This window comes from Ailuropoda melanoleuca, chromosome 12, assembly GCF_002007445.2.
Source record: "Ailuropoda melanoleuca isolate Jingjing chromosome 12, ASM200744v2, whole genome shotgun sequence".
Taxonomy (NCBI): Eukaryota; Metazoa; Chordata; class Mammalia; order Carnivora; family Ursidae; genus Ailuropoda; species Ailuropoda melanoleuca.
The window spans coordinates 79,289,293-79,315,815 of record NC_048229.1 but is presented as its reverse complement, the minus strand read 5'-3'; the positions used below and the strand labels follow the sequence as shown (position 1 = coordinate 79,315,815).

General features: G+C 50.6%; 1 long non-coding RNA gene across 1 annotated transcript in view; it reads left to right on the top strand.

Moving 5' to 3' along the window:
• LOC105239251 overlaps positions 1–18,278 on the top strand; it is a 328,945-nt gene extending 310,667 nt beyond the window's left edge. Inside the window, exon 14 of the long non-coding RNA XR_002143499.2 lies at positions 18,042–18,278. This is a non-coding gene — a long non-coding RNA (uncharacterized LOC105239251). The remainder of the gene's footprint in view (positions 1–18,041) is intronic.
• The last annotated feature ends 8,245 nt before the right edge of the window (positions 18,279–26,523 follow it).

The window sequence follows — 26,523 nt, the reverse complement described above, 5'->3', positions numbered from 1 at the left end:
GAGCCCAAACCCGCCAGTGGAACCAGCGGGTTCTCCAGCCCCTACAGAACCACATGACAAGCCTGTAGCTCTCCTGGGGCGCGTGGTGCGGGTGGGGGGGCACAGGGGTTGGCGGGGGCCGTCCGGGGCTCGGTCACATGGCTCAGCGGGGGCCGTCCAGGGCTCGGTCACAGGCCTGAGTGGGGCCCTCCAGGGCTCAGCTTGGCTGCCAGCTGGTCCACAGCTCCCCCCCTCATGGCAGCTGGACTCCTCAGGGAGTCCTCCTAGACATACCTTTTCTGAATCACCTGTGGGTCCAAGAAGTCTCAAGAGATTTTTTTAAAAATACAGTGACCTGACTGAAAATGAAAAAACACAACTTGTCAAAAACAGCGGGGTGCAATAAGACCGGTGCCTGCAGGAAGTGTGTAGACAGAAGCCGCCGTGAGGAAGCAGAGCCCAGGTGAGGGTGGGGGTAGGCAGAGTCCCATCTCTGTCACTCTGTCAGCCGATGCAGTCTTAGGGCCTGCCCACGTTCCAGGTGGGGAGAGGTAGACACGAGCACCCAAGGAGCAATGTGGCTGTCCCTTCCCAGAGGAGCTTGTGGGTGGGTGGGTGGGTGGGAGCTGCTATTGTGCTCCGGGAAATGCAGCCTGCCACCTCTTCTAGGAAGGCCTCCTTGTTACCCACCTCGACAGTCCCATCTTGGCGCACAGAGGGATTTAGTTAATATCTATGAAATCCACATTTCTCAGTCCTGGCTGCACCGTAATCTCATGGGGAAGCTTGAGACAAATATCCAGTCCTGGACCCCGCCCTGGAGATTCAGACTTGAGTGGTCTGCGCTGGGGCCAGGGTATCTTTTAGAGGTTCCCAGGTGATTCTATTCACAGCAGGGCTGAGAGCCTCTGTGGTGAATGAGTGAATTTACAAGTGATTCGTTGGGATGAAGTGTTCTGGCTAAACAGGACAAGAACAGCAACTGAGAAAACTAGGAATGTACTGTATGGTGACTAACATAATATAATAAAAAATTATTTAAAAAAAGAAAGAAATCAATGAACTAAAAAAGAAAGAAAGAAACTAAATATTTAGAAACTAAATATTGTTGGAGCAGAAAAGAAAAACAGGAAGAGATGAGTGAGAAGGGATAAAATCGCAGAAGAATGGGGGGGGCTAACTAAGGAGGCACCTGCTGCCATGGGCTGTCGGCATCAGCAGGGTCGTGAGCACCTGGCGTGGGGTCTCAGAGCCCGGGTGTGGACCTGGACCAGGTGACCAGGTGAAAAGCAAGGAGGGAAACCTTCCCCCGGAGGAAGGCTGGCCCAGGCTTCCCCCTCTTCCGTGACACTGTCACACGGGACACTTCACAACAGACATGGGAAAATCTCTGCTCAACCGAGCTTTTTTTTTTTTTCTTCTATGAACTCAGCAAACACTTAAAACATGTTTCAAGATGCTTTGAGAGATTTTTCTTCTTGGACTGACCATCTCTAACTTGGGCTACGTTTCTGTATGCGCGATGTCGTGTGTACAGACATACACAAGTGCACGCACATGCACAAGTCGGAGAGGACAGCGAAGTTCCCGTGGAGAGAAGTCTCTAGTAGCTTGCCACGAGGCTCTGCCCTTAGCCCTAGTCTTTTTTACTGCGGCAAAAAAACACGTACCATAAAATCTACTGTTTTATCCACTTTCAAGCGCACAATACAGTGGTGTTGACCATAGGCCCGCTGTTGCGTAGCAAATCTGCTCACCACTTGTGTGGACCTACTCGGCTGAAGACAAACCATTTCATCAAACTACAGAATTCACGAGGATCAGAAACAGTGAGGAAGTAATAATTCAAAAGACAATAGACAGTTATGTCCAAAGCACCTCTAAAAACCCGCAACTTAGGACCTGGCATTTAGCAGGTGCCCGTTATAAATGTTTACGAGCTAAATTAATTGTACTAAGTTGGAATGAAGGACCCAAAGGGTTGATATTCACAGAGAATGTAAAATCCTCATTTAGATCTAAAACCGGAAAAATCTAGACTGTAAAGTCCAGCTCAGAAAGCAAGAAATGTTGTGAGGTCTTTTAAAAATCTGAAATACTTGGAGCTTGCAGATGAGCACAGAGACTAAAGTAACCAGTCACCGTGTGTGTGCCACCCAGACTTAACCAACACTATTTCCCCTGTGTTTGGATATTGTTTTTATGAAAGAAAACGTGAGGGATGCGTGGAGATTTTCCATATGCCTCTCCCCGTCCCATCACCTGGGCTTCCTTGTCTAGACTTGACCACCACCTTGATGCTGACGTCTGTCATTTCCGTGCCATATGTGGATTCCTCCAGAACACGCTATGAAGACTGTTCTGCGTGTTCTTATGCTGCATATAAATGGTTTCCTGTTGTACTTTCATTCTGCAAATTGCTTTGCTGGCTCCACACGACGTGTCGAGCTCCATCTGGGGCAACCACAGAGCTCTGTCGCTGGAGTTGGCCGCGCTGGACTGCGCTCCTGCATGAACCCCCGCCACCCACTGATGGACGTGCACTTGCTTGCAGAGCAGCCATGGCTCGCCGGGGGGAGCTCGACGCAGATGAGAGCCGGCTGGGCTCTCACGGTGACTCATCCACTGGAATCTCTTCCATTGACAGTTGGAGGCCAGTGGTCGTTTGTTTGACCTTTGTGGGTCAATCTCCCTCTGGATAAAATTTTTATTATTTTTTTGGTTAGAGCATTATTTTATCAAATGGTGGATTTGGTTGACTCATTTTTCCCCGATTCGAACAGGCATGTTGGTCGTCCTGAGGGATTGATTAGCCTGCTAGTTCTCAACCCTGGCCACACATTAGAATGACCTGGGAGCTCCCAGCAGGTCCCGCTGCCCGGCCCCAGTGCCAGAGATCCCATCCCAGCATCTCCAGGATGGGGCCTGGGTGTGGGTCCTTTTTAAAACTTCCCCAGGTGGTTCTCAAATGAGAGAGAAGCTGGGGTGGAAGCCGGCTGCAAGGGGACCAGGCAGCTGCCACGGGAGGTTAGCAGTCGTTGGGGTCTGGGCTGTGAGCTGGGGGCAGTGTTTGGCTCCAACCGTCCCAAGGCCATTTGGTCTTCTTGGTGAGAAGTGTCGGCTGCCGCAGTTGTTTGGCGTGATGTGGACAAAGCCGCTGATGGATTGGGCCTCTTGCAGTGGGTCAGCTGCTCCGGCCTGGGGTGGGGCAGCTGCCCCCGAGACACTGGTGGAATGGGGTAGGGGAGGATGCTCACAGAAGCCCCAAGACACCAGACGACCAAGGGACTCTTTACAAAGGCCCAATCGGGGTAGAGCATAGGCGCGCCCTTTAAAATGTGCACAGCAAACTCCACTGGGTCTTTAACCCCGCGCAGATGGGGTGGGAGGCTGGAAATCCTATACTCATTTTGCTGATGACTGAATGGGAGCCTGGATGAAGGGAGTCCAGCGATGTGGCGCCGTTAGCATGCAGCAGATGGACGAGAACTCCGTTATCTGTTAAAGATCCCACATACTGGACATCCAGACCCAACTTTCCACACAGTCTGGAAACCAGAGTCATTGCTGGACCATTCTCGTCCTGAACAGCCACGTCTCCTGTCTCCTGTCTCCTCCCATCTGGCTCCCGTTTCTCTCCTGGGACGGCTCTGTGATGGGGGGAGGGGGGCGTCAAGCCTCTCTGATGGCTTCTCTTTGCACCCACAGCGTCCCAGGAGAGAGAGGAGGTTTTAGGCCAGTTTCCTGTCCTTTTCACAAATGACGTCAAAAAATGTCGCAGACCCCTCTGGATGGCCGCTGTACTTTTGCCATCTGTGAATGAAGGAAGTACAGTACACCCCTGGCACAAAAGCCCTTTGTGAATCGGTAGCACTTCTTAGTTAGAAAAGCCATCATTGCTATAACATGCAGTTCGGAAAATCATAGTCCAACTCATCTGGGCAGGACAGAGTATTTTCTGTATTACAAGAAGACACCTGTGTATTTTTCGAGGTGTCCATGTAAGTACGTAGGAAGCGCCGTACACCGTGGGGTGGAGCTGGCAGGTGTGCGGGGCCTCATCACACCATTTGCCTACCTACTATGGAAATTTTCATAATAAAAAACATAAATTTAAATAAAGCGAATAGTTGCCCCAACATGAATTCACAGACCCCTTAAAATAATTTTGTCTCCTTGTTATTCTAACACCCAGAGCCGCAGCCTGGAACCAGTGGTTTTAGGTTACTGGTGAATGCCCGTCCTCTAGGGTTTGGTTTAGTTTTGTTTTTCATCTCTTATGTCGAAAAGGCCCAGAGTGATGACTGCACTTGCATTTTGCTTTTCCCATTCCGTTCTGCACAGACCGTGTCAACAGCTGATCAATAAGTCCTGATCAATCCCTACGATGTGTTAGCCTCTGCAGGGGGTGGGGGGCGGTTAGTGAAATCAAGAGACACAGACCTTTCTCCGGAAGCCCGCGTCCTGTGAGAGACGGGTGCTGAACAAGACAAACAGATGGTTAATAAAATTGGTGGAAGAATAGAGTGTTGGAGGAAGAGGAGCCGGTATGATGCCTCATCTGGCCCTGGGCAGGGAGGCTTCCTGGAAGAAGCGACATTTCAGTTGAGACCTGAATGGTCAGTGGGAGCCTGTCAAGCCCACAGACCACTGCAGAGTGTTTTCGGGCATTCCAGAAAGCCCCGGGCCCCCTGCTCCCTGCTGTCCGTGGCCCGGGCTCCGGGGTGAAGGAACTCACTGTGGAGCGTAAGCAGCTCCTGGAGAGAGCAGCGGGAACCCCTGCCCGCCCCTTCCACCCCTCCCTGTCAACAGCAGGCCCTTAACAAGTGACTAATCTTCAGCATGTTTGATATGAAGTGGGACAGAAAAATAATCGCCTGTCAAGGATTCTATCTTCATAAAGACACGGTAATGATCAGGTTTCAGAGTGTGAGGGCGGTGTGAACCCCAGGAGCTCCCCCTTCAAACAGGGCATTGATCTTCCCTGACTGCCTGGGATGGCCCGCATCGAGCCACAGCTCATATTTCCTGGACCTTTCACGGGGAGATCAATGCGGAGGCGGCCACGATAAAAAGATAGCGCTGAGCAGGCTGCGTGGTGCAGAGCCCTGCCCACCGCGAGGTATTCCAGAGCCAGTCACATAGTTCATATTTCTGAGTATTTTCTAGGTGCCAGGCACCACGCGCTGCCCTCTATCTGCGTCGTCCGATACTCCTTCGGATTCTTGCATTGGGAGATTCCTCATGTTGAAGCCTGAACTCTTGATCCCCCGCCCCAATGTCTGCTCTCCCTGCATTCCTATACCGTGGTGGCGGCCTCTGGAGCTCATGCTGGCCCCCCAGCCCACACCCGCTTGGCGAGCAAATCCCGTGGCCCAGGGATGCGCTCCTGCCTGGGTGGCTGCTACCCTAGACCAAATCTGCACCCTCCTGCCCCTGCATTGTTGCCCTTGTCTCCGCGCTGGCTTCCTGACTCCCACCCTCAGGCTGCCGCGGTCTGCTTCCAGCCCCACAGCCCGTGACGCTGCCCACAGCAAGGGCGTGCTCTCAGAGCGGCCGGCTGGCTCCCCCTCTCCTTTCCTTCTAGATTGTTCTTCACAGTCTCACCGTTAGGTTTTTTCATCTGTAGCTTAGTCTTTGTTTTCCTCCCTGGTCCTGTATTTCTGCTGTGTCTCTCTTTGCTGAGCGCCCAGTGCTGGGCCCTGGACTGCCATCTGCAGTGGATGGATAGACGGTGGCCAGACCACCACGTTGGAATTCCAGCTCTGCCACTCCCTGGCTGTCCTCACTGAAAGCGTCATGATATTTTATGTGGAAGGCTGGCTGGTTCACCCATATGCAATACCTGTGACCCCTCTTGTCCTAGGGCACGCCAGCACCACCCCCATAGCTTTGAGGTACCGGGGGAGGTGGGTTCTAGCCGAGGGGGGTGTGGGCGGAAAGGAAGGGCAGGCGGCCCCAGGGCCTGCGGTGGGCCAGCATGCGCTGGAGCCCGCCACCCTGGGCCATCTGCAGCAGCCACACTCAGAGATGGCAAGACTCCGGGCACGTGGAGCCATCCCACCCAGAGCAGGAATTCCCAGGACTCGCTGACGGCAACCTGGACCCAGAGACTTCAATCCCTGTCTCTGGATCCAGTAATTCTGCTTCTAGGGACTGAGCCCGGAAACCGTCCGAGACGCACACAGAAGTTTGTGCAGGAATGTGGATGGTTTATCACCACAGTTATAAGAGGGTAGATCTGGGAGCAGTCAGTGCTCGAAATGAGGGGATTTGATCGTAAGTTATGGATAATGAGCCAAGGGAGGGAAAGCCGCGCAGCCGTTGACCTGAATTTCCCTGTCCCGTGCGGAACCCGAAGACACAGCCTCCCCCTCGGTGGCCGTGAGCCGCGTGTGCTGTGCTGCGGACGTGTGCTTGTGTGTGTGCAGAGGACGAGGCTCCCGTGCAATTAAAACATGTATCAAAATATTCAGTGGTCATGCCTTAGCGGTGACACTACTGGTGATTCTTATTTTCTCCATATTTGTTCTGCATTTTCCAAATTTTCTAACATAAAAAGTTAGTACTCTTGTAACTGATATAAGGTAGCAAACGTTAAGAACTTACCACTTCACCAAAACATCGGTCGCCCTGGTTAAAATGCAGCAAGTTAAGCCAGTCCTCTCATCTGGTATCTCCAAAGAGCCTTGAACAATAGGATTGATTATGTCACCTTTGAAAATAGTCCCGTGGATGGACAAGATGTTGAATGACAGCACTTTAGCAAATAACTAACACCCACGGTCCTGAGAGGAAAGTAGTAATAAACACGCGAGTAACTGAACAAGCTGTGGCCGAGAGCTCTTGGGGGCAGAGGCCTCTTCATGATCGGCTGTGATCCCACTCCGGGCCAGCGGGTCAGGAAGGGTGCACCCCGCCGTCCTCACTGTGGAAATGATAACAGGGGCCCTCTGAGAGGTGAGGCCACTCACCCAGAGTCTCCTGGCTTGTAAGTGGCTCTCCCCGGGTCCCGGAATCTGTGTCTTTCTGCGGCATCACACTACAGAATGGGACATGGAAGCCATAAATATTAACTGGAGAGAGAGAGAGGCATTTCCAGCTGGTGGGACAGCAGGGGTACGGGTGCCTGGGCACCAGGAAAGCTGTCATTTGTAAAAGCAAGGTTGTGAGCCTACCCACAATGGGGGTGCTGTGTCTTGGTTACACCCACATGGGGTCCATGCCTACAACAGCAGGCAGATGGCATGCCCCGAAGATCCGGAGGGGCTGACCAGACTCACTGTCCGTGGCGTTGCTCGCGCTCAGCCTGATGCCCCCACTCTGAGCCCTCCTCACGCCCTCCTGCCAGCACAGCGAGCCCTCCTCTCTACACGTCCACCCTCGGCTCTGTAGCTCCCGTTTGTTTGCATGGCGATCCTGTGCAGGACATTCTATCCCCAGAGCAAGTTCTAGAGGATGGTACCAGGTCACGTTTATCCCACCGTCTGTGCCAGGTGAAGTCAGTGGACCCCGCTGGGTGACATCACTATGTGTGCCCAGTGTCCACCCCCACACCCCAAATGACTCTCACTCAAAGCGCCGATTGCCCTCCTGGGTATTGAATCGTTACCCGCCCTTCCCCACAGATGCATGTGTTGAAGCCCCAACCCATGGTGTGGTGGTTATTTTGAGAGGGGCCTTAAAGTAGGTGGTCAGGGTTAAATGAGGTCAGAGAGGTGGGGCCCAGCCTGATGAAGTTAGTGTCCTAGCAGAAGAGGAAGAGACGCCTGAGGGCTCTCTCTGTCTCTGAGCATATACTCTGAGGAAAAGCCATGTGAAGACCCGTGAGAAGGCGGCCCATCTACAAGGCAAAGGGAGAGGCCTTGCCAGGAAGTACCGTGCCAACACAGATCTTGGATCTGAGGTCTTCAGAACTGTGAGAAAATAACTGTCTGTGATATTCTGTGACATTTTGGTATGGCAACCTGAGCAGACTCATACATCCCCCACGGCAACAAGGGGACACGTCACCACGCAAGTGGGGCCAGCCTGAGGAGCTCTGCCCTCCCTGGATTTCAGATCAGTGTTGACTGATGCACAGGCTAGAAGCAGTTGGTGCTGACTCATTCTGACAGTGGCGTCAGAGGACAGGCCGCCCACTGGGTCCTCAGGCTATCCGGGTTCCCCAGGCTCTGGGACTTCGTTCTAAAACTCCTTTTAAGCCCATGGGCTATCCCAGAACAATCCATGAATTCCTTCTTTTCTTAAGTTAGAAATGTTTTCACTGCAATGAAAGATCCTCAAGTCATGAAACTTTATTTTTATCCTCCTGGTAGTAGAATATTAGTTTGAATGGCCCGACCCTTAAGGGACAAAATCTTTCACTCTTAATGTGTGTGGATGAGCACAAACACAATGCGTGGGCCCCCAAGTGTGACTTTTCATCTCCTTTTATCCCCCTACCCTGCTTTGCTCATGGAGACGGGAAGAGAAATCGGAAAACGATTTCATTCTCCAACTTGGCCTGGTTCCGGCCTCAATGGCAAATGCGTGGATTTTATCCAAAACTGGATGAACATGAGGGCCTCCATTTGGGAGGCAGCCAGAAACACGGCTGGAATGGGGCTGTTCTGCCACTGTCCCTGGGTCGTGGGGAAATGACCATTGTTTTTATTTTGCCAACGGCTGGTCACTTATCATAAGGGCTAGAGGGCCAAGGGAAGTTCATTGCTCAGTGCTGTTTTGCTTTGCAGTGCTAAATTAGTAATGGAACAGCTTGGTCCAAGGGTTTTCTTCCCAGAATTTAATAAAAGGCACAGGTGTGGCTGAGGGGCACTCAGCCATGTGCAGCTCCGGGCAGCAAGGAGAGCTGGCTCCAAGAGTTCCTATCTATGCAGAATCAGTCTTGTTCTGATTTAAGACGAGCTCATTGCCAAGAGCAGAACACAAGGAACCCCTTTCTTTTGCAGTTTGGATGCTTTCTTGGGCTGTACATGTGTGTTGCTTTGTAATAAAGGTCTAACTGAATGCTTATTCCAAAGCCTTTAGCCAAACTTAAGCGAGAGTTGAACTTGAGAAAAGAAAAAGTGGGCACAGTTATGGCATCCATACACCTCAGTTAGGATCATTGAAGTTGTTTCCAAGGATGGAAATAAATGAAGGAAGGCATCTGGTGCACCAGAGAGTTTCCGGAACCACCATTGTCACCATCATCACCACTGATATCACCACCATCATCATCATCATCCCCATCATCGTCGTCATCACTGCCATCATCACCATCACCATCATCATCACTAACTTTATTTGACCATTATTATGTGCCAGGCACCATGCTAACTCCTCAAAGTCATTAGCACCTCCCTCTTATTTTTTCCTTACACTCTATTCAGTTTTTCTTCATGGCACTTACCTCTCCTGGGCGTTACATCATAGATTTAATTGTTTGTTGGTGTGTATTTCCTTTGCCCTTTCCTGCCCAGAGTGTAAACTCTGCAAGGGCTTTTGTTTTATTGGCAGTGGGACTCCCAGAACCTAGCCCAGAGCCTGTGACATGGCAGGTGACTGATAAATTGTAGTTGAATGAAAGAGTAACAAGGACAGTTCTGTGAGTTGATGCCTCACACTATCATAGCAGAGATGAGGGGAATGATACTCACTAAAGCTGAGTAGCTTGCCCAAGCGTATCAGTAGAGAAGAGAACTCAGAGTCCTCAGGCTCTTTGACCTCTAGAGTAAGTTGTGCCTTCATCTTTGCCCAAGAATTAACAAGACGTAGATGCTTCAAGACTTTCAAACCTCTGTGTATCTGGGTATATTTCTAAAGCAAAGGAAAAGCATCTCCACTCTCCAAAAGGAGAAGAAAAAACAAAACGTGTCTAAGAGTGGACAGCCACCCACGTCTGCTTCTCTGCTTGACATAAAAACCTGAGCTGTGTTCTCCAAAAGACCTAATTAATGAGTTGACAAAGTAAGAACCATTTGCCCTGAACCAAGGCAGGGATAAAAGTTGATTGACAAGGCTCTAATTAAACCCCAATTTATAATCTAACAGCCTGAGATCTTTCAGGTCATAAAGGACTTTGATCCTAGAAATTGTGCTAATCGTAGTTCCCCACCCCCACCTCCTCCATCTCTGTCTGGCTTCCCTGACTTCTGGATGGGTGCTGGGGAGGCAGGGCTGCAGGCCTTGTTGAAAAGAAATTAGTTCCCTGCAGTGGCTGAATGAGCTGTCTTTAAAAATAACAACAGCCCAACATGGGGTCTTGAGATAGCAATCTGGCCATGGGCTCCCTCAGTGGGGACATCGTTTGCATAGTGATGCAGGCCAGATGGTTCTGAGACAAATTCCAGTATCTGTGATGATGGAGGAGCTGCCACTGCTTGGAGTGGGGGTGGGCTGGGAATGGTCTGATGGGGGGTGGGGTGCACTGCTCTTACTGACTCAGAGAATGACCCTCTCGAATGGTCTGTGGGGAGGGGATCCAAGTTAAAGCACCAGGAACAGAGGATAGGCAGGAAATGATGCAGTGAGGTTAGAGGAATGGGTGGTTCTCAGGAGGGTGTAGGTGTGGGGCGGCCAATGGGCAATCCCCCCGGGGTAGCCTCTCCCTGCTCAGCTAGAGAGGTCCAGATAAGTGGTTCCAGATCTGGTGATTTCAGAGACCAGGAGATTTTTCTTTTTTAATCAGGTGGCTTGACCTAGGCTTATCAACTTTCATTGTATCTATTACATACTTGAAAAACAAGGAAACAGATGAACAGAAACGACGAATCCCTACCATCTACCTCTGTAACCAATTAATTTATTTTGAAAAGAACATTTTAACACACACAAAAGTAGGAAGAACATCATCACAGATGAAAGATAGACGTCAAGAAAGGGCAGTAGACGATAGTGAACAAATTCATAAGTACTTATCTGGCCCTCATTTCTATCATTTATCCTTTGGTGAAAATTTGTTATAGCTCCACCCAGCTCAAGGCCTGATGTCTGAGGGATGACTCTAAGTGCCTTCGGGCCCGGGATAGTTAAGTTGAGGCAATTGTTAACTAATTAATGTCTACTAATTGGTTTTATTTTACTTTATTTTTTAAAGATTTGATTTATTTGACAGAGAGAAGGAGCACCGGCAGGGGGAGCAGCAGGCAGAGGGAGAAGCAGGCTCCCCGCTGAGCAGGGAGCCCGATGAGGGATCCCAGGACCCTGGGATCATGACCTGAGCTGAAGACAGTCACGTAACCGAGCCTCCCAGGCGCCCTCTACTAATTGGTTTTAGTGTCTCCTTTCATTCTTAAATGGGCTCCAGTTTAGAAAACCAATTATATGGTCACCCTGAGAATTGGCGGACCTCTAGTGCAGACAGTGATCAAGACTTTGATTTTACTCCACGACCCTGGGGACATATTCTTAATGCTCTTTCAAAATGCTTTCACTCTCTATTTCATTGAAGGAGGGGGAACCTGGTACACCGAGCTTTAGTCTTTCTTCGCCATCTCTCTCTCTCTCTAACAGCTTTGTTGAGATATCACTGACATATAGAAAGTGTATATATTTGGGGCACCTGGGTGGCTCCGTCGGTTGAGCATCTGACTCTTGGTTTCGGCTTGGGTCGTGATCTCAGGGTCGTGAGATCCAGCCCCCTTCGGGCCCTGTGCTCAGCTCGCAGTCTGCTTCGTGTTCTCTCTCCCTCCCCCTCCACCCCCTCCTGGCTCACAGACATGTGCTCTCTCTCTCTAAAATAAATAAGTAAATAAAATCTTAAAAAAAAGAAGAGGAAAATGTATATATATTTAAGGTGTATAACTTGATGTTTTGATATACACATACATGGTGAAATTTCTTCTTTCTCCCTTATTCTGCATGATGGTCTGAAAGGTCTTTGTGGAGATGAGCAAGCAGTGGAAGAGAGACTAAGAAAAACATTCTGCATAAAATTCTGCCCCAATGTGTCATTTAGGTTAGAAAAGAGAGAAACTCAAACTCTCCCCTTGCCCGCCGGTGTGCCAGAAATTCACTGGCATCTCTGCAAAAGGGGACACAGCACAGACAGACGACAGGACGTGGTCCAAACGGGGTCTGCTGGTCTCTCCCTGGACTATGTCTCAGTATTTACGTGTTGCGTGGTGCTTACAGAATCACCCCATGCAATGACGGAAGAGACCTCTCGCTCTAGCAGCACTTTCCACACCGTTCATACAGTGTGCGCCCCCATGGGCTAATGGAGACGGACAGGAATTTGAGGCAAAGGGGTGGGATGAAAACCAAAATAGTCAATATGGAGCTTGATCTTTAGGTTCACAGAGAGAGGGTGTCACCTCTAAACGGACCACTAACCATCCTGAGTGTTAGCTACATCTAAGCGTCCCCAAACCTAGGTGAGGATGATGATGGCAGACGATAGTGACGGCGACGACCGTGCTGGTGCCGCTGCTGGCAACAGCCCACACAGCCTCGTGAGGGCCGGTGGGGCACCCCCCCCACCCCAGGCAGTGCTGGCTCCTTGCACCCGGCGAGTGAAGGCAGCAGACATGGGTGGGTGCCCATTCCCCACCAAGTAACCCACGTGACTCTGAAAACATTAGGTTTGATGGGGGCTTTCAAGATTCCGTGGTCCAAACACTCACTGACAGATGAGAAAATACCAAAGGGCCAGAGAAAGAAAGCTCCAGGTGTTCATACTCTTGCCCAAGGCTGTAGGGATTCAGCAATCTTCTTTAACCTACAGGGAGGGTGGTCATTGGGTTTGGCCAACCAAAGGAGTTCCCCAGTGATGTATTCTTCATCCTCCTCTGCCCCGCTCTGTCCTGCACAGGGTTGGGACTCAGTATGCCTGTGTCAAGCTGAGCTAAGCCTGTCCTCTGCCGGAACATTACACGGACCAGACCTTTTGCCTCAGGATCCCCGTGGTGGCCACTGGTGCTGGGTGGTTGATGGACTCAGGCCCTCGTCGAGGGAAACATCTGGGCGTACAGGCCTGAGCTCTCATTTCTAAGTGACCAGATTGTTGAACAAAAACGAATACCTGCTTTGTGCGTATTTCTTTCCTTTTGGGGGTTCAAGAAGAGTTGACGTTGGAGCCACAGTCAAAGACGTTGCCAAAACAATCTAGAAGCTCTCTGAAGGAAAGGGGAGCCAATTGCCAGCATTCAAAGTAGCAGCCAAGATTTAAGCAGCTTAGACACCTAACCTTCCTTGATTTAGAACCCTTTCAGGCTGACATTTAATATCGACTTGCCTGGTGGGCAGGTTTCTTGCAGTGTTTGGGGAAGGCTAAATGGGATTGGAACAGCAATGACCTCACCCGGAGCTCGGCGCCCCTCGGGTCTGGTGCCTTATTGAGCTCAGAGGAGCTCAGTTTGTGGAACTCCCAGGCTGGCCCCACATTCCCGGTGGGACTTGGAAAGCCCAGTGTTTATCCCTTAGGGCAGAAGGGGGTATTTTTGCTGGGGAGGGGCGCAGGCCCACCAAGGGAGATCTATGCCGACTATACAGCAATCACCGTTCTGCCCGTGGAGAAGTCACATGCAGGGCTAGGCCAGCTAAAGGCAGACCTGGGACCAGGGGGCGGAATTTCGTTCCACATATTGATGATTGCTGACAGCTGGTTGAAGAAAGGTCTGTCCACCATGGGAACTGTTCAGAGGGCTTAGAGGACCGCTTGGCTGGGGACACCTTTGAAGGCTTTCAAAGGCTGGGAAGGGCAAGGGTGGGCTAAATGAAGTCTGAGGTCTGACAGTCGGTCAAGGCGCGAGAAAGAGGACATGGTCACCGACTTCTGTTTAAGGGCCTCTGGGATATAGTAACACCTCACCTAACTGCGGTTTCAAATGTTAAGCACTCTTAACTAGCTGAAAAACAACCAAGATTAGCAAGAAAATACAAAATGACTCAGAATTTTGAATGTTGCTACAGGGCTTGCAGTTCCTGCGTAGGAAGGAGCACAGGCTCTCATCCGCGACCCAGTCACTCCTACTTTACGCACGATCCTAACAGACTCAGTGGATTGCCCAGCAGTAGCTAAGAGAGAAAAGTACATTTAGGAAATTGGGGGAGAATATAATTTTTAATACCAAAATCACAAAGTATAGAAAAGTAATCAGAAGTACGGCAGAGCGAGGCCAGTGAATGAGAGGACCAGCAATCGTGCTGCTTTGGGAGAGCGTGAGGAAGAGCTAGACTGTGGGCCGTCAGCAGGACGTTAAATTACGTTCAGTGGTCTCTGTTAAACAAGAGTAATGTACACTATACTTTATAGAGATCTGTAATGGAAGATTGAGAGGTATTCCAACAACTGGGAATTTGCGATACATGCGGCAGACGCGTGATTAAGATCCACATGATAAAAGCACATCTCTGTATCAATACGAAAAATATAAACAGCTGAAAGAGAAAAACAAGCAAAGGGCAGGGCATAAATAAGCATTTCACAAACCCAGCTTACAAATGGCCAATCTACATGTAAAACATGCCCACCATGATTAGTAATAAGATACAGCCACACGTTTGAAAAGGAAACTCAATTTTTTTGTCTGTCAGATTGTCCAAAATTGAAAAGAACCAAAATATTCCAAGTTAGTTGGGATGTTGGGACAGAGGTCCTCTTAAGCATGAATGGGATGCATTTTGGAAAAGCCCGTTTGGCACTTTTTATTAAATTGTCATCTTAGCCCTTATCAATTTTACCTAGAAATTCCACTCCCAGTAATTGTCTGCCCCCATAAAAAATGAATATGAAGACTTATGTTCAAGGCTTGTCATCAAACCTAGAATTATAAGACATTAGAAACAGCCCAACGTATAGCATGGAACACTGGGTGTTATACGCAACTAATGAAGCATCGAGCTTTACATCGGAATCCGGGGATGTACTGTGTGGTCACTAACATAATATAATAAAAAAAAACATTAAAAAAAAAAAAGAAAGAAACAACCCAAAGTCCACTGGACTATTCATGTGGTGGACTATTCATGTGGTGAAATATTATGAAAACATCTAAAAATGACATATCTTTGTAAAATGGTGTAGACAAGATATTGTGAATAAGATAGTGTGGGTGAAATATATCGTTAAGAAACAAAGGAAGTTGTAGAATTGTATATGAAATATCATCCTTTTGGTATAAAAATTATTATTTAAACCATATTTATACTGAACTCTGAAGCTATTCTCAATCCTTAGAGCTGATGTTCTCTCCAGAAACGGGGCCAGGAAAGGGGGCCTTTTACCTTGCTGTTGTTTTTAACTTAGAAAATCAGTTGTTTTCTTTGGGCCAGGCACTCTGCTGGGTTCTCTCAAAGGTTTTCTAATTTCATCTTTGCCAACACCCTCTAAAGTTGAACCTCCTTAGCTGAGGCTCAAAGTCATTGAGAAACCTGTCACCTGTTATTAAATGGCTTGATCAGGATTCAAATCCAGATCCATATGCCCTCAGAATTGAGGCTCTCAGCAATCCATCCATCCATCCATCCATCCATCCATCCATCCATCCAACCATCCATCCATCCAACCATCCATCCGTCCATCTACATGTCCATCCATCCATCCATCCATCCATCCATCCATCCAACTCTCCACCCATCCATCCAACCATCCACATGTCCATCCATCCACCCGTCCATCCATCTGTTCATCCATCCATCCAACCATCCATCCATCCACACATCTGTCCATCCATCCAACCATCCATCCATCCGTCCATCCATCTATTCATCCATCCACACGTCCATCCATCCGTCTGCCCATCCATCCATCTATTCATCCATCTATCCATTCAGCCAATACTTATGAGGGTCTTTTTTTAGCCAGAGCATACTACACCATTTTGTTTAAAGATGTGATTAAGGGTAGAAAGTTTGTATGATGGGATCACACGTAGAATGCACAGGAGTTGGTTCCTATTTGAATATTCACAGGGATAAAGGATGAATATTCTATTTTTCAAACCTCAGACATGGAATCCCCAAGCTGGAACTGTTGTGCCTTTGTGACATCCATTTCATAAAGGCCTAGGGTTTAAGACAATCAGGAAATGGAAGTTCAAACCAGAGGGTACAAGGAGGGCTTTGTGGTCAGTGAGAAGCCTAGGTGGGGTGGGGAAAGGTCAGCATGAAGGTCTGAAAGATGTTCGGGGAGGCAGGGAGATGCCAGGGGCCTTTGGGGGTTGTGGAGGACAGTGGAGGCCAGTTCAGGAGATGGGAAAGGACAGTACTGGGAGGGGGACAGAGAGGTAGGGTGTCAGGGGACCCAGGGCTCCGCTGGTAGACCCGAGAGCAGCACTGTGCTCCCCACCAGGGCGCTGCCCAGAGGCCTGGGACTTGGTCTTTGGCCCAGAGCTAACCCATGCTGGAGCTCGCTGAGCCACCCATCAGCTCTGTACCCCAGGTCAGGAGTGATATTGTGGCGACCAGGCTTGCAGGGAGCTCTCAAGGAGGACCGGAGCACAAGTGCCACCTCCAAGTGACTCTGACTGGAACTATCTAGTGAGAGGGTGGGGGTGTCTCCTTCCTTCCTGGGTTTGTTAGTTTTTTTTTAATAAATATCTCCAGGGAATTCTAAGGTGCCGCCACATGGCGAAACAGTGTCCTAAACGCCTCTGAAATAAAACTCTTCTTAAATATGATTACCCGTTCACCCATTTTGCAGTTCTAGGGGTGCAGGTTTCTTAGACGGGGTGCCATTGGGGAAACCCAGTGGGGGGGGGTGGCTGGGCTTCAGGAAGCAAGATGCTCACCCAGACACAGCTGCTCACTTGGGCGTGAACTTGGCTGAGTCACTGCGCTCCCTGGGCCTGTGGTGCCTTCTCGGGAGGATTTGTCTGAATCACTCACGCCCAACACCGCGCCCGCCCTACTGTGGCTGCCCCCATAGCAGTGGGTGCTCGTGGAATGAATGAATGAATGAATGAATGAATGAATGAATGAATGAACAAATATGAGGCCTGTTTCAAATAACCAAATTTAATCCTGAGAAGGCCACATCCCTGCCCCCTGTACCCTTTATGGCTGTAAGAATGTTAAATCCAGACTCCCTAGAAGGTCTCTAAGTCAGCGCCTCCCATTTCATGGGGTGATAGGGTTAGAGGGTGAGAACGTGCTGCTGCCATATTTTCAAAACTTTATTTCATTTTCAAAAACCTCGGCATTTACAACCCTAAAACCACCCTTTCACCACGAGCTTGGAACATCACCAACCTGCCTGTTTAAACTCCTCCTTAACTTGCCGGTCAGAACAGCACAAAAACAGCAGGCATCTCGAAAAGGTCAGCCTTCCAGGCCAACTCACCCTTTTGCCATTTTGCAATTTTGCAAGAAGGGACCTGGGGCCTGACCAAGTCACACACTGTCTGATTTGAGCTTTTTCCCACTAATTAAATTCAAGCCATTAATCAGATGAGAGACTGTTTTCTTTTTGCCTTTGACCTCAAGTTGCTTTACTCTTCGCATCGGTCACCCTGGAAATTTTACCCTTCTGGGAGAGGGCTTGCTTGAGCTTTTGAAGTTGGCAGAGAAACGATAAGGCAAAGAAGGCAAACAAGATTTGCTTTTATGCAAAGTGACCACGAGGCATGCCTCCAAAGCCAGCCGATACGGCCCTTTACCCTGCAGCAGAAGAGATGGGATAGTGCCGTTCTCGTTGCCTGTTTGCTTAACCACACAGTTTTCACAGGACGTGCCCAGGGATGGGTGTAATTTGTCTTTTAAAAGTACGTTGCTCTGCAGTTCACACCCCTAACTTGCTCACCATGATTGGTTCCCGGGCAGTTACTGTCCGGGAAAAAAAATCCTGGACAGAGTTCCGTAGCTGTTCCTTACCCACTTTAAGGTCGAACTTGGCAAGGTGAGCTGGAAATGACAGCTGAAAAATAGACACCGGCCACTTGCAGTGTGTCCTTCATCGTGCTAAAGGTGGCGCTGGCCTTAAGTAGAGGTGACCCTATGTGCCACCAAAAAGAAAAAGAAATCTAGAACCACAGTCAGCCTCTGGGATTTGAACCCAGGGACTGGGGAGGGTTCAGGGCACCACCTCCGGCTGACATTGTTGTGTAATGATCTAATGATCTACGGTGTCTTGTTTCCAGAACATCATGGTGATCAACCGCCCAGGGCTTATCAGATTAACATCTGAATGCCTAGGCTGGTCCCATTCCTTGGGTTGGCTTTGCTTGCTCACGTGAACCACCTTCCACGCTCTGACGCATCCAGAAGTGGCTGGAGCCCAGTGGCAAACGTTCCCATCCCGGAGCCAAGGCAACTACTCGGTAAGTGCTTTCTCTTACTCCAGGGCACGCAGACTCTGCCGTCGTCCTGCACCTTCCAAATCCGTGGGGGTTTCGGGTTCGAGACTCTCTAGAGGGAGGTTCCGTTAGCTTGTTAACCAGGCAACCGATGGTTCTCTCCTAACAAGAGCTTCACGCTGAGAACCCTGGCCATTTCTAACATGGAGCCCCCATCACAAATATTCCCGGAACCACATGCCATCGGAGGTGCTGAAATGTGGTCCCTGACCTTAAGGGGTCATCTCTAATTGACTTTGTTTTGGTCCCAAGAATCAAATAAGCAGACACAAAATGAGACATTTTGCTGGTGGGCTGAGGATTTCATGGAGTGCCTGAGCTCAAGGAGCCAGTAGTCTCTGCAGGAGTTTCATAAACGCACAGGTGCTGGGACCCCAGCCCAGAGGCTCCAACCCGCAGTCCAAGCATCACACCAGTATCAGCTGTGCCAGGCCAACCTGGGGGAGAGCCTGTGTCGAGAAGGGTGCGACCTCCTAAACTTATCAAGACCACATTGTCTCAAACATGGCAGGCGATGAGTAAATACTCATGAGTGGATGAGGAAAGCCTCTGTGGGGAAAAGGGCCAGCACTGGGAATGCCCAGGTCTCTGGTGGCCGGGCCAGCTAGTCGTCAGGTTTGAACCCCATGCACAGTCATGAACATACTTCTCACAAATCACAAAGACAGCCTCCCTCGTGACCTCATATCCACTTGCATTTAGAGAGGATCAAGAAGGGCCCCCCGGCATTTGCACCGACAAATTTGGTGCAAAGTTGAGGGGTGGGCTGCTGTCTGGCCCAGCTGGAGGGCACACATCTGTATCTTGCCTGGTGCCAAAGGCCACCCTTTCATGGGAGAAGGGAGGCTGTGGTCAATGCATAGAGAGAAATCACCGTCATTTCCTGTGTCTTTAGTGTGGGCGCCTTTAACCACAACAGGCTTCTTTTGTTGCCCACAATGCCTTAAAAAATGTGGCATTTCACGTATAAATGCAGCTCTCCTGTCGCTCTTGATAAATTCAGCAGATGTGGCCACACTGGGCCAGTGTTCCCATCTGGAAATGAGGGTCTGGAGCCTAGCCATAACTGTCGCTTTGGGCAAGGTTTGGGCTGACAGTTTGCCACAGTCCCCACCACCCCTTATTGTCTGCCCCAACCCACTTCACGTGTCCACAGCGTCTGCTTCCTGGAGACAGTGGGTCTGCAGTGCTTCAGGTGGTCGGGGAAAATGTGTCCCTGTGACATAGTCACAAATAATGTTGAGTAAAGTCATCCACAGTTGAAATTCCTTGCAGAGAGACTGGATCAGGTCACTGATGGGGGAAGCCGATAGCCAGTCACAGGTTAACGAGGCTTTTGCTCTGGGGATGATATATAAATATACCCCAGAGGGGATCTGAACTTTCCCCCACCTATCTGATCCGTCTCTAATTGTTACCAATTGGTATTCCCTTACGCCCATGCTTTCTTTGTAACAGAGACGTTGTTCTCATTCTGTGGCTCAGAGTGACCCTGAGTTCCAGCTGCCCATCCACAGAGGTCACTGATTTCCTGGGACAAGAATTTTTAGGGTTTTGGTGCTTAAAACGTGCTCTTTTCTTTCTTCCCTCAACTGGCTCCATTCATCTTCAGTCACCAAGTGCACTGACAGCCTTGAAATCTGCTATTGCTGGAGTCGTGTCACTAAGCAGTTACAAGAATGTCACCAGTCATGAGACACGCTGTTTTATTTTGTTTGTGCGTTTCTAAAAGATGACACATCAGCAGATGCTTGTGGCTACTGGGTTTGTCTTTGTTGGCCTTTCAACCTACGTGGTAGATTGTTGTCTGTAGAAATCGTGAGCTGTTGATTGCTTTAAATCCCATGCCATGCCCTCCGACCTCTGACACGGCAAGTGTGTCGTGGGTAAGGATGAGTTCACCACCGCCCTCCCTGGGACTGTCCTGGAGTCTGAGCTGGAGCAAGCATGGCTGCTCCCAGAGATCGTGGCCCGGGTTGGAGCAGGTGCCGGACGGTGAACCCCTTATTGCTCACCTGGCCCTGATCTGCTCGGGCAAAGCTTGGCCACTTCAACAATGAGCAACATCGGGCAATGGTAGAGAGTGAGTCACCTTCCTCCTAGAGCTCACTCCTCCCTGGTCCCTTTCAGCAGACACGGGGGACGAGGATGAGCAGGTGCTGGGGGCTGGGGTAGCTGCTGCAGGGCGCAGGCTCCTCTTGGGCATGAAAATGGGACGGAGCTGAGGTGGCGGCTGCACTTTCTGGATGGGCTTGGTGCCGCCGAATGGCGCAGCTTTAATTGGCCGAAAAGGTAAATGTTACGGCATGTGTATGGTACCACAATAGCGAAAAGGGCGATGGGAAGGAAGAGGAGATATGCAATGAGAAATTTTTAAAATGAAAAATGAGAGGATCCTATGGTTCTTGTCCTTTCCTTTATTAATGTGATGTTTCACATTGATTGATTTGCGGATGTCGAACCAGCCCTGCAGCCCAGGAATAAATCCCACTTGGTCGTGGTGAATAATAATCCTTTAATGGACTGTTGGATCCTATTGGCTGGTATCTTGGTGAAAATGTTGGCATCCATGTTCATCAGGGATCTGGGTCTGTAATTCTCCTTTTTGGTGGGGTCCTTGTCTGGTTTTGGGATCGAGGTAATGTTAGCTTCATAGAATGAGTTTGGAAGTTTTCCTTCCATTTCTATTTTTTGAAACAGCTTCAGAAGAGTAGGTATTAATTCTTCTTTGTTTGGTAGCGTTCCCCTGGGCGGCCGTCCGGCCCTGGGCTCTTGTTTGTTGGGAGATGTTTGATGACAGATTCAACTTCTTTGCTGGTGATGGGTCTGTCAGGTTTTCTTTTTCTTCCTATTTCAGTTTTGGTAGTTCGTATGTCTCTAGGAAGGCATCCATGTCTTCCAGATTGCCTAATTTGTTGGTATATGAATCACTAAATTCTACCCCTGACTAATAATATACTATATGTTAATTGATTTTTAAAAAGTTAAAAAAATGATGGGGCGCCTGGGTGGCACAGCGGTTAAGCGTCTGCCTTCGGCTCAGGGCGTGATCCCGGCGTTATGGGATCGAGCCCCACGTCAGGCTCCTCTGCTATGAGCCTGCTTCTTCCTGTCCCACTCCCCCTGCTTGTGTTCCCTCTCTCGCTGGCTGTCTCTATCTCTGTCAAATAAATAAATAAAATCTTTAAAAAATAAAAATAAAAAGTTAAAAAAATGAAATGAAATGAAAAATGACCATGACTATCCCAGAGAGACACAAGAAAGCCTTGTGTTCATGGAACAAAATTGTGGTCTTTCACCTTCCTCGTGGGGGATAATTGTATGTGCTCGCGTGTTACAGTCACACACTGACACAGTTACACGCTGTCACACCCACAGCCGTGCATACACACACTCACTCCCACACGCACATGCCTGTCTCTCACACACGCAGTCTTGCTCACACCCCTTCACACCCTGGTGCCCTTTGAGCACACATCTTGTAACCACTGCCACCAGCTTGTCACCGTGCTGCAGACACCGTGGCGTGACCTGGGCCCGTCAGTTTCCTCACCTGCAGATGGAGACCAGGGTCCCCTGAGCGTTCAAAGAAAAGTGACCCTGGGTTTTGGTTTGTGAGCAGGACAAACTGGGTGTCTTGAAACCACACTTACTGTCTCACTGCTCTGAAGTCTGGAATCGAGGTGTTGGCAGGGCCATGCTCCCGCTGAAACCCACAGGGCTGTCCTTCCTTGCTCTTTGTGTCTCTGTCCTCCCCAGCAGTCCCTCTCTAAGGACCCCAGTCATATTTGATTAGGGGTCTGCCTTACACCAGTGTGACCTCATCCTAACTAATGACACCTGTAATGACTCTATTTCCAAGCGAGCCTGCATTCTGAGGGACCCCGTCAGCCCCCAGAGCCCCGAGTCCTACCCTGCCCCAGCGCCTCTGAGAACCTCTTGATTCCTTCTGGAAACCCACAACTGTTTCTCCTGAGCGTCTGTGACTCTGAAGGGACCTCTCCAAAGCCCTGGCTTTCACGGTTTAAAGGAAGCGAACATTGCAGCCATGGTTTTAATTAAGGGTTGATGGGCCATGTCATGACATCATCAATAAAATGAGCATAATAAAAAGAAATAATTTGATAGGAGGCGTGGGAGGGCAGCCCAGGCTTTGCCACGAACCTGCGTTATGTAAGAAAAGGCCATTTTAGAGGGAGCTGGTGAACTTCGGGCCGCCCAGCGTGTCCCTTGTTTGCTAAGAAGTCCCCCCAGGCTCTTGGACTTTCTGCAGCCCCGCCAGCCCAGAGGCTGCCCGCGCGTGTGGGATTTGCTGTGCCGCTTACTGGGTGACCTGAGCGGGTTGATTCCAAACGCTGGGTCTGAGTCAAGTTATCTTCTGGAGCTCGCGCGCTGGAGACACAGTGTTCTTGCAGTGGGGGCCGTGGCATGACGGTGTCTGCCCGGAGCCGTGTGTCACTGTGTGGCCTGCCCACGAAACTGGCCCGAGACTACAGGCAGCCAGAGGGGGGTTCCAGGGTTTACAGTTAAGGTTGGCCTTAAATACGGGCTCAGGGTGTCCTTGGCTGGGTTTGTCCATGGCTGTCATTTCCTAAAAGCGCACGAAGGAATGAAAGTCTCCGTACAAACTAGTGATGAACTAAAGAAGCAAATCACAAGCCACAGATGTGCTAAGACTGTGGTTTTGTACAGTTCAGGAGCAGGCAGGACCTCCTCATTCACGGCCACACACAGGTGCCAAGTGCAGAGGAGAGCAGGCCACAGTCGGCTCCCGGGCAAGGACACCGTGTGGGGGCAGAGCTGGGGCTGGGGCCTTAGGGTGCTGCCGTGTCTGATGATCCCAGAGCTCACCTCTGCGATCGCCTGGACCAATGCTAAGAACATCTGCACCTTTGGTTCCTGAGGGAACTGGCTATGATGTCCAGCTCCACAGCTTTCCAGCAGAGTGGGCCTCTTGGCTTTCCCGAGTCTGTTCTCTCATCTGTAAATGGAAACGATGGGCCCACCGAACAAGTGTGTTGAAAACTCCACGTGCAGCCTGGTGGTGTGACCCTGGCATGGGCAGATGTCCGGAGGGTACTTCTGAGCATTGCAATGGTGCTTTGGAAGACATAGACGTTCTCTTAAACCTGCACTGATTCCTGGCCATGTGGCAGGTCTGTTAGATGCCTTCAAGGAAGGGCTTAAGCCAGGACAGAGGGAAACAGACACAGAGACAGACAGAGGAAGAGACAGAGATGGAGGGAGACAGTGACAGAGGGAGAGAGCATCCCACCTACCCATGGATGACACCGCTGGGGCCGTGCCCATGGAGTTCCAGCTCCTGAGAGCACTTCCTCTCCACCTGCCCCATGAACCCCAGACTTGCCTAGCCTGTCTTCACAATTATGTGGGCCAATTCCCAATTCCTTGCAATAAATCCCCTTAAAAATCCATGTATTTACACTGGTTCCCCCACTTATTAAGTAGATTAATTGGATTGTCTTAGGTCCATCATTCTGCCTCTTGGACTGGAAAGAATCACTTAACAGAGAATTAAAGAAGAAATAGTATGAAATTCTCAGCCCTTGGCTGTTTCCATTAACAAGTTCCCCATAAATGTTAGGCATTATCTTCATTACATTTTCAGCACAATACTTTCGAAGAATGCTAGGATTCTCACAGGAAGAGGTGGCGGAGCTCCAGAAAGAGGGCAGCACCCCCTGCCGCCCCCACACACGCCAGGGAGGGACAAGAGTCCTCCTGGGCTACCACAGCCAGGGCCAGAGAACAGGTCACAGGGGGCTGGTGCTTCCTCCTGGATCTCTCGGGATGCTCAACCGTGGGAGGCTCCCTCCCTCCCCGTGGGAGGTAAATCCAAATGTCATGCAGTGAAAACTCCCAGCCTCACGGAGGGGCTGTGTGCAGGCTCCAGGGCATCGACCTGCCAGTGTCCGTGTGACACCCTATGTGTGTGACATCTTGGATGCCCATTCAACACGTGAGGACATTTGACAGCACCCAGAGAAGAGCCCCAAGCCAGAACCACCCAGCTGAGCCCTTCCTGAATTCCTGACCCACGAGACCCGGTCCCCACCGCACATGCCGTCCCCACCGGTGGAGCGGATGCTGGCCAGAGTGCAGGGAGGGCGGCCTGGGCAACGAGTAAGAGTGCAGGGTTGACATCCAGGCTCCACTGCTCCCTGCTGGAGGACCCGAGGCACGTATTTCACCTCATCTGTTTAGTTTCCTAATCTGTAAAATGGGATCATGACCATGGACGTGTGTGCGGGGGCTGCCCTGAGGGGGGATGCAGAAATGCAGACTGAGCCCTCGGCCTCTGGGAGCCTCTTGCAATCTGTGGACCCAGGACAGATGCGGGGGCCGGTGATGTGGCAGGAAAGTCTGAAGCTGTCTTCTTGGCTTTGCATACAAGGGAGGGCCCTCTGCCAGCCTGGTCAGGGACAGGCAGAGCAGTGACTCAGAGCGCCCTTTTCCTCAGCCTGGCTTGGAAAGGGAAAGTGTGATGCCATCATCATCCTGTGGAGTCTGCTGCTTCCAGAGCCGGGCTTCCCCGTTTCTGTCCGGGGGTGGAGAAGGTGACCACCATGGAAGGAAGCAGGATTCAGTCGGGGGCAGTGGGGTTGGCGAGGAGGCAGAGCTGTGGCTGCCATGCCCACTTCTCCGGGGCTTTAGGAACGGAGACTCAGACAGAAACATGCTGTCTCAACCTCCCATGCGAACCCACTCCCTGGACCAGCTCGCAAGGTCTTGCTGCCGGAGAAGTCCCCTCGTCCCCTGAAAGTCTTTCCTCATCTGGCAAGTGAGGACATCGATGAGCCCCTTCAGCCCAAGGCTGCTGCTCCTGAGACATCCGTGGAGACGGAGAACACAGCAGACGCCCCGACCCAACCCACCTACACAGATAACACTCAGGAGTCCTGGGGCCCGAGCGCATCGCCTCACCAGCACCCACGGTTACTAGCTGGCAGCGTGGTGTTATAAATCCCGAAATACTGTCCTCATGCCTGAAATCCACTCTTACTTTGGCTGTTGGAGTCTTGAAGCCTCCATCCAGAATAAAGAGCCCTGTGGTGGAGTCGGGGCCACCATCTCTCTGACGTAATCCAGACTGGTGGCTAATACTTGCAATGTCTGTGGCACACCAGGCTCCTTTTGTGTGCTTTACGTACACCAGATCCCCCCTTCCACAGCTGGGGAAACCGAGGTACAGGGCAGTCAGGGACCCTGCTCATGGGCACGGCTGGGCTGGAACCCCAGCCTCTGATGATGGCAGAATCTGGGCTGTGGACAATGATGCTGTCATCCTGGTTTGGCTTCGCAGGTCCAGTGTGGTTGCCATGGTAGCCAGCAGCCACATGTGGCCATTCCAACCTAAATAAATTACAGTCTAAACAATTAAAATTTGTTCCCCAGTTGCACTAGGTAGTTTAGGCCCAGCGGCCAGGGGTGGCTTCCCTGAGGTGGTGACATGGGAGTGATGACCTCATGGTGAGAACAGCCACTTCTGTGAATCACACCGGAAGAGCGAGTGGGCGACTGGGCCAGCATTTTTGGAAACCCCCAGCTGGAAAGGGTCTGGGGGTGGAGAAGCAGCAAAAAGGCCCCAGGGCCTGGCAGGGGTGGGGGGTTAGCATCAGGCCGTGCAGGTGGACGGGACCAGACTCTGGACAGAGGGCATGGAGGCCGCAGGGAGGAAATGCGCATTTATTCCAAGTGCAAAGTCATGTGTTACACTGGAGCGGCGGGTGCATGGGAGACTGCGCTCCCTCCTCCTTTCCCCCGTCCAAGTGGGGCCCCAGGTAAGTGCTCCAGGCAAACACACAATCAAAAATGCTGTGGCCTCGTCTGTCCGCTTCTCCGCTGGGACGTGGGGAGATACCGTGGGGTCTGAGTCCTGCATAGGCCTTGGTCCTGGGAGCTGGGTGCAGGTTCCAGAGCAGGGTATGAAAGGCACGTGGGCAGAGGTGTCTGTTTAAGACGAGCAGGACAGCCCCAGGAACGTGGTTAATGCAGACAGCCAGGGTGCCAGACACACTGATGCGGCTCCCTGCGCCCCGCACACCCGAGCACGTTTGCTCGCATCTGTACGGGCTCACCTTGCGAGGACTGACAGAGGGACAGCTGCGTTTGTCCCCTCGAAGGGAAACTGGGGCCTGGGAAGGTGGGGGGGTGACTTGTCACCGAAGACCCTTTTATGCCTCGTATGTTTGTTCTGGGCGCCTTCAAAACACAGATGAGTGGAAACCAAGTAGTTTTTGGTAGA